The 12,766-nt window shown below is 39.4% G+C and overlaps 1 protein-coding gene across 7 annotated transcripts in view; it reads left to right on the forward strand.

Annotated features, from left to right (window-relative positions):
* Positions 1-12,766, forward strand: part of LOC128876186 (glutamate receptor ionotropic, kainate 2-like) — a 185,025-nt gene that overhangs the window by 33,249 nt on the left and 139,010 nt on the right. The gene's annotated exons all lie outside the window — the stretch shown is intronic.

Genomic DNA, 12,766 nt, shown 5'->3' on the forward strand with positions numbered 1-12,766 from the left:
CCTCGGTATCTCTTGTCGAGGTTAGGTTATGGTTTCAGGAGCTGCCGTCCTCTTTCTGGCCGCGGCGTTATCCGCCCCCTTCGGGTTTTCTCGACTTGTCGCGCTAATACACCGTCCGCCACTCGTAAATTACAATTATCGCGTGGCCACTCGTTTCGGGGTGGGGGGATGGTTCCTCTGTTGGAAGCCTGCCTAGTAATTAATTTCGATGGAACAGACCGCCGTGCGACGAAGGTTGATCGCGATTCGGGGAATAAAGGAACTCGTCCCTCTCTTGGAGGATTTATGATCGTGGGAAGCTGGGTTTCTCGCGTGTACCCTTGCCAAGGGCTATGCCATGGATTTGGGTTACGATAAGGACTTCTCTTACCCTTTCTACGCGCGTTCGCTTTGCCACCCTTCGATTGACCTCGCGGAGAAGTCTTGGTTCTACCTAATTGGGTATTGGGACTTCGGAAGACTTTAATTAGAAGGGGTTTGTTCTTGTTATGCATGGGTGGTTGAGTTTCTCGACTCTTTGGGGTTAGAGTACTTTCACTTTTTACTTAGCTTTATTTTATCCAAAAATCGTCTTCAGTTCTGAAATTGTTTCATCTCAAACATTCTCTATGAATCTGTTCGATGGAAATAAAGGTGACAAAACCGAAATAAGAAAGATAAAATAAATATTATAAACCTTGTTGTTCTTTTGCAAATAAATGCTTATTTGAAACACAAAATATAATACAAAATGTTATCTTAATAAAAGAATACAACGGTTCGGAACAACGTAACGTAATAATTTTGAAAAGTGAAAAAGAAACTTCGTACATGAACAAGCAAAATGGTAGATACAATCTTAAATAATATTAGTGGGTCTGTCGATGCTTAGTAGATGTCACTGAATCGTTCAACAAACCTAAATAAATATTTACGGTCAACAAAAAATAATATAAAGCAGCAGAAGTCTCAATTTGCAAGTGTCCATGCATATCAAATCACATAATGCAAAGTATATAATGCAAATTAGGATCGAGACATAATCACATTGTACCAGGATTAGCAGAATTTATTTGCATACATTACAACCTAATGCAGGATCGGAGTTAGAACGGAAATAGGACCTCGTGATGTCAAACTGGAACGGCATATCTGTCTTTGTTAAATTTCAGACCCTTTAAAAATCATGCGTTGTATTCCACAGTCATACCTATGCTAATTTTTCTTTTCGAATTCTCTGAAATTTCTTTCCGTTTCTCGAGTGCTCCACGAAAGCTTTCTTGACAGGAAACTTTCCTCCCATTTTCTTCAAGTGTTTTATTCCGTGCCATGCTGCCCCAGCAATCAGCTCCCGCCTCCGCAATCAACACACCTCTCGGATACTGTTGACGTAGATCTGTAGGTGCGATTTCACAAACCGTTGTTTCGCGATACAGCTGCTACGTAGTTCTCCCTTCAGCCTCTCTTCCTCCCTCACCCCCATACCCAATACAACGCTGCTAAACTAGGCGAATACTATCGACTTTCTGTCGCCCGACAATTTAGTCCATCTGGCAAAAAGCAGGACGAACAAAAGGTAAACAACCGGTTGTCCGTTACCCTTTGAACGAAATCTACAATTTGAAATTTGAAATGGAATATTTCACAGCGAACAAAGACAAATTTAACTGGTCGATCGTATAGACTTCGCGAATTTATTACTATAGGTGGATTTTATCGTTTATTGTTCGAGTAAATATTCCAACATCTCTGGCGTAAAGCACAGCATTATCGTAAATAAATTTCGTGTACTTGAATATAATTTTGATGGTCGAGTTACGGGTCATTGGCCTGGTGTACACCGTAGAAACTTTTCATACGTATATCAAGCTAATCCGAATTAAGCGTTCATTAAGCTCTTGTTTACAATTTGATACAAATACAGTTCTTAATACGCGTATCGACTGTGCGGTGTAAACTAGGCCATTATCGATGAGTAACAAGAGAACGTTAATTTGTTATTATAAACCACAAGTATAACGAACAATCGAAAGGAAGCTTACACGCCAGAGAATAATTGAACATTTGTTTTCATTGTTATACGAGCTCCTTTTCAATTCCTTCGTATACTTTTGGTTTATGATCATTGTTACATGTTCTTTCGTATCCCACTAAAGTTGGTTTGACGATTGAAATTGCAAACCTCCTGAACCGAACCAAATACATTTCGTAAATCAATACAACAGTATCGAAATACACTTCGTAAACTAACATAATAATACCAGTACTTCATTCGATTACGTTATTTTGACATTGGCATATGCTTCGTATATTTTTGGTTTATGGTTATTGTTACATGTTCTTTCGTATCCCACTAAAGTTGATTTGAGGATTGAAATTGTAAACCTCCTGAATCGAACCAAATATACCCCGTAAACCAATACAACAGTATCGAAATATACTTCGTAAACTAACACAATAATACCAGTACTTCATTTTATTACGTTATTTTCACATTGGCATATGTCGTAAAATCCCGAATTTGATTACCAGTACCGCGATTGCTTTTACTAAACAACGGCAATGGCAATAACCAAAGGTAATCACCAAAGTAATCGATTACCGTTGAACGCAGTAGGTGCACGCATCCCATCAGCTCATAAACATAAACCACTGGCTCGCGCTCTTAAACTGGTCCGAAAGTCCAGTAATCACGGTTTGGTCGCTAGTGAGAGGGATGGAGAGTGGCTGGCCACGAAACATTGGGATTTGGAAATTTTCGACTCAAGTGCACCCTCGTCCAACCCTTTTCCTTCCCTCTATATATTCTAGAATTACATTTAATGGAGCCCCAGCAAATCCTGCAACATTGCGGGGCACGTTCAGCGCTGAATGCGACAAAACGTCACGGAACGGTGGTTCTTGCTGTTTAAACGTGTGCGACGGTGATATTAATTTAACGTGAACGTCGAGACCGTCTCATTGTCCGTGAGAACGAGCAAGACGTCCAATGCTAGATAAACAGGCGCAAGCACGCCGTCATTAGTACTCGATTGTTGACTGCATCCTTGATGAGGATAATAGACCCTCTGCGAGTGAAAAGTGACTGCTGATAACGAGAAGCTTTGAGTTAGGTGTTACTGGCTGAGGAATCTTTTTTAGGGAAGGTTTCGTGGAGTGATCTTGGGAGTGGAGAGATTGTTTTTAGTCCAGCTGTTGCTTAGGTTTTATTTATTTAGGGTATGTTATATTCAATTTATATCTGAACACATATTTTCATATCTCTCAAGTTATTAACACCCCAAAGAAAGCGTCCAGGTTCTCAAAATTGTAATTGAATATTACAGCATTGCCATCCAATTTATTTCCAATCCTCTCGCTTTCTTTAAATACAAATTCCATGTTCAACGGCCTGAAAGTAACGCGAGGATTCATCGATTGAGAATCGACATAAACGGCTGAATGGGCTAAGCAGTCTGTTAACTTTGTGAAATCCCCAGTCGATTTTCAATCATCGATTCGAGCGAATCGTCGAATTGATTCGCGCGGTCCACCGGATCGAACAACACCCGTTGAATAACACTTGATGCATCGGTGGCGTTTGTCTTTCCGCGTAAGGACGGTCACGTTAATTTGGAACTTGGTGCTCGATGCATTATTCAAGAGTGCTCCTGCCGTGATAGTTCGCTGGTGCATCGACCTGACTGTGCCAGTTTGCAGATGCATCGCGTATAATGTTCTCCGAGCACCCTCTAATAATCAGAGCTCCGTCACGACCTCCTTGATCGATCCGTACGCCTCGTTCGACTAACAGTGACGCGGTCAGACTGCGGATACGTCCGTTGGCAATATTTATTAATCTTCATGAAAGTCTGATTGGTCTCAGGCTACTTCCATCGCTCCGGAAGCATATTGAAAAATGTTAATTTCCGGCTGGTTGCGAACTTATACTGATTTATTGGGCCCTTAAATTATCATACCATTTTGTCGCTTGTAATTCAGGTCCGTGTCTGCACAAGCTGGCTCGAAAGTTTCGGAACTCCATAGCTATGAATGATAAATATTGAAAAGTAGAGGTGTGGTGTCTTTGGTTATTGAAGCCTTTAGATCAGGTAGTTCTAAACTATAGATTTTGTTTAAATTGAAATATATCCTACTTCAAGCGATAATAGAGGGAGTTTAAGTCATCACTTTGTTGCTTTTGAAGTCGTTTAAAAAATACAGATCTTCATAGTTGACCATCTTTATCGATTGTTATGAAACTGCCTTCGCAAACGAATTTCTATCTCCTTTATTCTTCAACATTTGACTGTTCCTTTTAACAAATTTGTTGAATATTTGAAACCTAAAATGATAAATTTGTTCCTCTTGTGATCACACGAATATTACTCGTATCCTTACACGAAGATGCTCGTCACGTAATTATTTCTCATTGGAAACGATCGTCGATGGTCGGAGAAATCGATTACGGCCACCTTGCGGGAGGACGGCGATTTTCATAAGTAAATTACGACAATGACTGCGAATGTCTTAACGGAAACGACGATAGTCGGCCATTAATTCGAACGCTTCGTTGCCTCTTATGAAATTGACTTTTTCCTCTGCCTCCATTTTATCCTTCAGCCTCGAATAAAAAGGGAAATCGTTCTTCCAGTTTCACACCTTCCTCTCGTCTTGTGCTTACGTCACCACCGTGAAACCCATAATTGTGTATTTCTTTTGCTCCTAGAATGTGTAAACGCAGAGTCCATTTGTAGATCTTTTGATAGCATTTTTGTTAGGAGTTACCATAATTCTATTCACTTCGCAACGTTGTATAGAAATTATAATGTCTTTTCTGTGCAAGGATTTTAATGGAATAGTGTGAAAATAAATTTATTATTTGACGTTTGAGGAAAGCAATGTCATAATTTTATTATATTGAAATAAAGTAGCACATTGCTTTGTTCAAACACCAAATAAAATATTCCATTTCATTTTATTCCATTGGAAATCTTAAGGGAAAAATAGAAATTATAATTTTTATTTAAAAAAATTAAAAAGCCCCTTCTACGTCTGACTCTGACAGGCTCATTCTCCTTACTTTTATTCTTTAACACATATACACGTACTCACGCTACACAAACGCTTCATCGTAATACATCTATCAAATCTCATTATTTCTTCTTCGATAAAGTGCAGTAACATTCGTTCTCCACATCCATATTCAGTTGAATCTCGTCTGTTACAGCACAGACACCATTGTCACCGATTTGTTCTCTCTGTATCACTTTATTTCTCTTTTCCATTGTACTTTCTTTTCTAACTGGAGCATATCTGCGCGCACTAAGGACGTAGTATTCTTTTTATTACTGTGTCTTTGTTTCATAATGGTTTAAACCACTACAACGTTGCCGCTGTGGACTGTTATTAATTGTAGGTATCGTACAGTGTTTCCTACACGGTCTATTGTGCCAAGAAACTTCTTCTTCCGTGACATACAATTTCCAGTATAACAGACCCCTATATTCGCTCTGATCCAATTGAATTTGTCGAAGCAAATGACTAAATCTTAATTTTCACTGTTCATTGAGCCATCTATTTTCAACCACTTTCACCTCTGTTAATATAGTGTTTCTAGACAGTTCAGAAGTCTTATTTAAAATTGCAAAAATATTCATGTAAACACAAAATGAAATAGTAATATTAAAACTACTTTGTCCACTAGTTTCATCCATTTGAAACGTTCCTGCGACGCTTTAAGAAATACCTTAATTATATTTCTCGCTCTTCTATAATGACATAAAAATTTTAAAAATCATCGATGTACACCAAGGCACTGTTTCTCGATAATGTCGATCAATCGGGTAAAAATTCTATGGAAGGTCGCACTAGTTAACTTATTTGTTCAAAAAGTGCAAATAAGTCGCGTCAGTTTTATTCTTCGCTACGTTTCTTCCCTCGTCCTTTCCAATTGAATCGTCGAACTCCATTTCCACGGTTCCGTCGCGAGGTCTTATGCAACCGCAGTCGAAACGCCCAGGCGCTTAGAAGCACGGCGACGCGCAACAGACTGAAACTTACCGAAAGGTTCATTTTGTATTCATAGAAAGCGTCGTGAGTATTCGTTGAAACCTGGCGCGGCTTGCACGAGGCACGAGACGGCCCGGCGTGTCTCGCCACGACGTATCGACTAACATCGTCGACGAGCAAACGAGAATCGCGATCGAAAGCCGAAGATATATCTCTTCGGTTATTGGATCTCTATTGGATTGTCTGACGAATGCCGGCACCGTTTCTATCTTAATGTTATCGCTGGAACATCCACGGGAATCCCTGGGAATCAATTTTCTTATCCCGCCGGGAACAACTGGCTCGAGCCGAAACTTTCGGGACGGCTTACTCGTCGCGAGGCGACTTAATTCTCGCGACGAGTAAATGGAACTTCTAATAGAAATTCCCTTCGATGTTGTTTGGCGATATTGCCAGACGATCGATCACTATTTTGACGAGCCATTGGTTGCTCGATTACATCTTCGAGGCACTCCCACGATGAAATTGAATAACGAAGAAGAGGGAAAGTCGTTTCTTTATCACTTTGGTTCATTGAATTAATTTATCTCTTTAACGCGGTGGTTTTCAAAATGTCTGAAAGTTTTCCACCTCTTTATAGATTCACTTTACATCTTTGTATTAGGCTATATCTAGACTGCGGAGCTTTATGCAAAATCTTTGTAAACGTTCCTACAAAAATTTAACCTGCGTAAGAACTTTATTTTCAACATATTTATATTTTTGCATACTATGTCCATTTTTTAGTTTCTTGTGTGTATAAAATGTATAAAGTGACAATTGTACACTTAAAAAACCAAGCAATATTAACCTTGCCACCGCAGGCAACAGAAAATTATATCCCAGAGAACAGCAACACATAGAAATCCATGACTTAGCTACCTGAAATATCACGAAACTTCCTAAACATTAATCTGAATAAATATCTAAGGAATGTCAGAAAGATGGCTGGTGTCCGTATAAAATATTAGAACAGACTCATTAGACGTGGAAGTATCACCCGAGTAGAACTTGAAAATCAATTACCGTTAATTTTAGTAACAACCCGATGGAAACTACGCGTGATTAATCGATCGAACCATCTGATCCGTCACGGTGTTATAGTTTCATGACCTCATATTTCCCGCGTTTAACGCTCGTGGTATCGCAAGCGTGTTTGAACCTCTGACCAGCGGTCATTGATCGCCGTTGGCACGTTTGGACGGCTCGTGTCAGCCGTTGATTCTGTATGGCTTTGTTTCACCGTGGCGTGAAATTCGCGGAACTATTTCCTCAGTTACTTTGACTGACAGTTACGGCGAGAAATGTTCACGCGCACTTTTACACTCGACTCCCGCCAATTTACCAGTATTTCGACGAGGCCCTACGTTTGCCTAAGCGTTTACTTCTTCCCTGCCTGCGTCGAGTACTCATCGTTCACGGTGCTTTCATGTTAAATGCGAAAGTATCGCGCATTTCTTCCTGTGGCTCGGTGTGTATACAAAATAAAGGGGTGGAGAACAAGTACGCTGCGCGGCAAAATTCAGTGTCATCTATATTTTTAAAAGTTTCGAACTTTCGAATAGGAATGAAAACAGCTGAATTGTGTGAGCTGAACGTATATGATACACGGTAAATCTTACGGTAATATATCAAAAGTTGCTCTTCATTTCATACAATTGATTTCATTCCATACTAACTGGAAAGTCTAAAACTTTTAAAAATATGAGTGACGTTACAGTTATACTTCGCATAGTATACTCCTCTGGAACTAGTGACCATCTGTAATTTTTTCGGACGTAGCTTCTTTTTGGTCACATACTTCTATGACTTGACAGTCTAAAAAAAATATATAGTTACATTTGAAAAACGAAACTTGACCATCATATCTCGTTAAATAACAAAGTTAACAAAAATTTCTTCTCGCTGAAACATGCGCCCCATTTTACCATGCAATTTCCATATTTGCAATTTTGCATACGGCCGATAGTTTTGGAGTTAGAGCTCTGTAACACTTAAACTGGGACACCTTGTATAATACATACACGAAAGGGTTTAATCTTTGATTAAAATGGTTGTGCGTTCAAGTAGGAGGAGGGGAGCGAGAAAAATTCAATCTAAATCATTCCACAGACGTTTTCAAATGAAGCTCCTCGATTGAGCCGACGAAATCGCGCAGGCTGACGAGTCGATTTCCATCGACACGCGATTACGCTCGAATTTCGAGCGATTCTGGTGGTCCATGGACCAACGCCGCTTGGTACTTTGTTCGAGAATGATGGGGCGCGTTAATGAGCCCAATTTCGATGCATCGATCGGTGAAACTTGCGCCGAACTCGCTATCATTGTTAAGGACTGCGTTAACATCGCTTTTCGCTAGGTTTGCATAAGTTTCGGAGGACAATGCTATTGTAGTTTTAAAATCGTTTAGAGTATGCCTTTTTTTGCTTTGTTATCTTCTTAAGGGACTCTTCCATTTGTGCTATAGGAATTTAAATATAATTGATTCCTTTTCTTTGAATATTTTTAAAATAAGTGTTGGTATAATAGTACTCATACTAGAGCGCACTATGATTCCAAGCTCACAATTGGTACATTGATAGATTTGTGGATTGACTTTAGAGTAATCCTTTAAATCAATAATATAGTCTCCAAGTACTCTATAATAATTATTTCCTAATTTATACCAAGATCAAAAGCAATTAGGACTTTACATTTGTTACAATTTCCCTGTAAACTGATGCCTCACTTCTAGTGTTTATTGATGATATTATCCTAGAATTGTTCTCCATAAACAAACATAATTTGTATTATGGAGGGTGTAACGGACACCCTCGATGCTCCACCAGCGAATTTTCGGCTGGACCAAAATTTCTCGATGGACAGAGATCGAGGGAGAGCTGTAAACTACTAACGAGTCGCATTAGTTTAATAACTCGGTAGCATCGTCTAGTAGAAACGCCCACGGCGCGCTTGACGATGAACTCCAACGCGTCGGTCGCGACGCAGCGCGCGCAAACTATTAATCACTTGGTACCTGGCCATTAATTAAGCTTGCCTGAAACTCGTTCTTCCTACCGCAGATTCGCTGGGACTTATATTTACGTCGCTGGTCGAGTCTGACGCTTACAGACGCGAGCAAAAGTGCGAACGCAAGACGCTAAGCTTACCAATGAAGCGATAATTATGCTAATTTGTTGAATTCGGCAGTAGTAGAAATGCAGATAAATAAAACTCGTGTTAAACATCGTGCGGAAAACACTTTATTTTCATGGAACGACGTACAAAGTAGAAAATGCAAGAGAATGTTAGTTGTTCAATTTTTGTCATTGATCTTTGGGTAAGGGAAAAGAATATTCCTCTCGTGGTTTAAATTATTTGGGTTGTAATAAATATAATCAAATTGAGAAATGAGAATATTCATGGTCAGCCTGAAATTACAGAGATACTCATCGACAGTGTAGAATGATGTTTACCGATTTCTTTTAAATCAGAATTATTTTCACTTTCAAGGTATAATGTATACTAATTTTCATTTTACAATAGACTGCAAGCTCATTCGCCTATTTTCCTCTAATACTTTCTATATCGTCGCTATAAATGAAAAAAGTTGCGTTTTGTGTATTAAGCACACTCTTCTTGTATTTGTCTTTGTCTTATTTTTCAGTTGAAATAATTTATACCGTTCATTATAGAACCAGCGTTGTTTATCTCTGACAATTTCGACGCTTTCGCGGTCGATAGTATCGTAGCACAATTCCTGGTCCTTTGTCAAAGCAAAATTCGGAGCCACTCGCATCGTATCGCGTCTTTTCATAAGCAAAAGTTGAGAAGCTTGGCGCACTATAGCGCAAAATTTGGAAAGCCTTGATATACTGTTCTTTGGTAAGCTGAAATCCTTTGACGAAATTTGTACAGTTCACGGTACTAAACATTGCACGACTTTGGGAGACACTAAAGAGAAAAGTAATGGACAAATTGATTCAATATTTGACACGTGCATTTGTCTTTGGCAAACCGGAGCATTTTTCTCAGGTACCTAGAGTAGATTGCATTTAAATTATACATCCTGACGCGGGACGTGTAAGAAAACAATTTATATTCATGGACGTCGTTGGTACCTTTTGTGCTGGTGCAAAATGAATGAAATGATTCGTAAATGGAAAAATATTTATGAATGGTAAGAAGAAACTTGGCGGTTGCGTTCAATTTTGAAGTAGATGAGTAAATATGTACTATGGTATAAGTAAATAATAGTGTAATTTTTTTAAATTTCTTCTCTTAAGAGTAAACAAAATTTTTACGAAATGTAACTCCATGAGAAGTTGAATTCCTGTTTGGTAAACAGGCTAAATCTCTATACATATTTCATATTTTGGTTTGCTTTCCCGGGCAATTTCAATAAGAAAACTTCAAGGGAACATGCATTTTTAAAGAATTTGCCGTAGCATAAATTTATTCTACATAACCACTAACAAAATTTGCTAGACTTACGATGCTCCCTCGTAGAGGACATCCGAGTGCAAAGAGTTAGAGTTCACGTACACAGGGATGTGCATCGAGTCCCAACCCAATTAAATTCCAATCGAGCCAGTCTCATTGTCCGCCGTCGTGTATGTGTCGCGAAAAAGAGGGAAACACTCGTCGCGAGGCCTCTTTCCGAACGAGATGGGAATTCCATCGCGAGAAACGGCCCTCGAATAAGATAAGAACGAACCAGAGAATGCAGGAGTGCACCAGAAGAGAGTATTCCCGTGTACAACAATAGAACAGTCCGAGGAAAAAGAAGAAGGCATGGTCTACTGCGAATTTCGAAAATCACTCCTTCCAACGAGAAGCTGTCGCCTTCCTGTGTCCCCTGACTCGACACCTTACCCTCGAGAAAATGGAGGGACAAAGGGAGAAAAAAGGAATCCTCGATGAAGTCAGTCCGACAAACAGACTAGCTCAGACACGCCGAGTCTGCGGAGAGACAAAAGCAGGCGCAGGAAGCCGCTAGAGATAAGCGAAGAAACGAAGATGAGAGGCTCTGGATTCTTGGGAAAGTGGAGTAAAAGTTTTTGCGAAACTTTTCCACTCGACGGAGACATTATACCGAGCGTAAGAAACTGCCGTTTCGGTGAAGTTGCCGGGTACATAGACGAGAAAGGACGACGAGTGAAACGGACAAGGGAACGAGGTTTGTAATTGTTGATGCAATTTTTACGAGCCACCTGAGAGCTCTCCGTTTTGTATCGGGTCGCTGGTTGAACCGCCAAGCGACTCCTCGTTTTAGCAGAGCTTCGTCAAATGACAATAATTTCAGTTGAAAACGAGGGAAGCTAGTTACCGTGCCGCTAAGCCGGTAAGCTATTAATTAATTTAGTTCTTTGGCGAATTTATTGCGCGGGTTTGTAGGGGTATATACGAGATGGATAGGTTGAATTGTGCTGGTACGTGTGTGGAGATAGTGAGGTTCACTGGAAACTGGTTTTAAGCCTAATCTCAAGGGGCAATAAGTGTTATTTCAGAAAGACTAAAGCAATTGGTCGGGAAGATTAACTTGAAAACTGACTTTTGTTGTGTAATTATTACTTTTCAAATTTTCCCCGCCTAAACTCAACGTAGTTCCGTGATGTATTTGTAATGAACGCTTCTGTACGAATTGTCACTATCGGAAACATTCGCGATTTCTACAACCTTCACGACAGTGGACATACTTTACGTTGAATTATATTAGGTCTATCGGAAAGTTCTGTACGTTTTTAGAATAAAACAAAATAATAAATTTGATCGAATAACATAATTTGTATCATTATTTATGACATTTTGCCAGCGTGATTGTATTTTGTATATCATTTTTAATGAATATGCGCATACTTATTGAAAATTGTTGTAACTGGAACGGACAGAATTTTCCGGTAGATCTAATATAATATTCATTTCCAAATTTTCCGACGTAAATTCCAATGTTTTCATGGTTCCAATATAACGCAGATATTTCAACAATTTACTTATTCAAATAGCTTATTTTTGGAACCGTTCTATATTACAAATATGTAATTTAATTTTAATTTTATTGCATGTAATTTAATTTCCAATTCTACATGTAATTCTCCTTTTTTCGCATGATAATTAATTTTCATATTTTCCTGTCTGAATCCACAATAGCAATTCGTGCGATTGCTGAATGTTATCGGCTGGAAATGCGTTCAGGGTTAAAACATCTATCCGAAGCGTTACACACAAGTGCGTTAGGATCGATGGCGATGCACTTGTACCGTCGCAGACGCTTTCGCGCGAATCGCGTAACCCTAATTCGAGCTGATCGAAACCGTAGCGGTGTGAGTTACTGCCAAGCGGTTTCTGGGACGGATTTCCTATCGCGAAACTCTGTTATCCGACAAAGTTGATACGTTCGGCTGCGGACCTAGCACTGGTGCACGAGGACGATAATTTCGGACCATTAACGCCCCTCCCACTGTGAATCGTGTATCCTGTTTTCATTAATAATCCCTGTTTCCGCGATTTTTGATAACGCTTAAGATCCACTACACGCTATTCCACTCCATGTTATCCATCGAAATTTCCAATCGGACAATGACAAAGATAACTAACAATACTAAATGCAACACTGAAAGTGCAAGTAACTGGAACGCGAAACAGCGATTGTAATAGAAACGCCATTTGTTATGTTAAACGAAATTGATTATAGACTTTACAAGTTGTACAAAAACAAGCTTTACGGTCGTGTTTCTTTAATAAGATAATTAGAACGACATCTTGTTTGATGTTTAAT

The sequence above is a fragment of the Hylaeus volcanicus genome, chromosome 5 (genome assembly GCF_026283585.1).
Source record: "Hylaeus volcanicus isolate JK05 chromosome 5, UHH_iyHylVolc1.0_haploid, whole genome shotgun sequence".
NCBI classification, from domain to species: domain Eukaryota; kingdom Metazoa; phylum Arthropoda; class Insecta; order Hymenoptera; family Colletidae; genus Hylaeus; species Hylaeus volcanicus.